Below are 1,099 nucleotides of genomic sequence, written 5' to 3'. Positions count from 1 at the left end.
TTGAGAAAATGCCTTACAGTTTTATCTCATGGAGGCATTTTTTCAACTGAAGCTCCTTTCTCTGTGATAACTCCAGCTGTGTCAAGTTTACACACAAAACTAGCTAGTGCACGTGTCTATGTATTTTTGGTGATGGTCGAAGCTGTTACCTCTCCTGAAAGAGGAGATCCCCAGAACATGATTCTGCAGTCGGTCTACCCACAGTCTACTGATGCATGGCAAGGGTGGGTCAAATAGCCATCGTGGGGGACTCAGGCTCCTTCAGTCTAGCTCATGGGTCATAATTCTAAGATTCTCTATGAGTTTTGTGACATCAACCCTTAGGAGCATCTTCAGGTGGTATACATACCTATCTCCCAATACAACAGTGACTCTGCAGTTCATGGTCAAAGGAAAGAATATCTAGATCTTTCTGAGCTAAAGGGGTGTGTCAGTATTTTCCATTTACAATAAATATAAGCTAGCATAGGGTTTAAAAGCTGCAGAATGTCAGTCAGATGGGTATTCACCCTCATGAGGTTGGGAGGCCACCTGAATCATTCTAGGGATGCTCCCTGCTAATGGAATCCAAAGATTTGATGTAGTTAGAAAAACAATCTTGGGGAGGCCACAGACAGATATAGGNTCCTATACAGGGACTGGTTCCCATTGCCAACCTCTTCTCCTCACTCTCAAATAAACAATATTCACAGCATCCTTGTCAGACNCTTGCTCTCAGTGTAGCCACGGCCTATGGTGCCTCTGGAAGAGGTGTAATAGTTACAAGCCCTGTTGAAGTCTGATGAAAACAGATTCAAATCCATACCTAATCCATAGACAGAATTCTCTATGATATCTAGAACATAACAATATTCACATTAAAGAAAACAAAATCCAAATGTTACAATTGATACCTATTGCTTTGTGAAGTCTCCAACCTTTACCTTGTGAGTGAAATATAGATGTGACTCTACCATTCATACTTCACTGAGCAGTGACAGCTACGATTATCTCAATCTAGGACTTGGTACACCTGTCTGGAAAAGAGAGGGTTTGGAGATGGGACCTCCAGGGACTCTTTAACCTTGACCCTGGGATCTTCTAAAGTGATGGAGAACCT

At 42.3% G+C, this 1,099-nt stretch overlaps 1 protein-coding gene across 1 annotated transcript in view; it reads left to right on the top strand.

Annotated features, from left to right (window-relative positions):
* The window catches only part of LOC110297349 (leukocyte immunoglobulin-like receptor subfamily A member 6), a 27,399-nt gene that overhangs the window by 24,267 nt on the left and 2,033 nt on the right, over positions 1-1,099 (top strand).

The sequence above is a fragment of the Mus caroli genome, chromosome 7 (genome assembly GCF_900094665.2).
Source record: "Mus caroli chromosome 7, CAROLI_EIJ_v1.1, whole genome shotgun sequence".
NCBI classification, from domain to species: Eukaryota; Metazoa; Chordata; class Mammalia; order Rodentia; family Muridae; genus Mus; species Mus caroli.
This window is presented reverse-complemented; position numbering and strand designations above follow the sequence as displayed.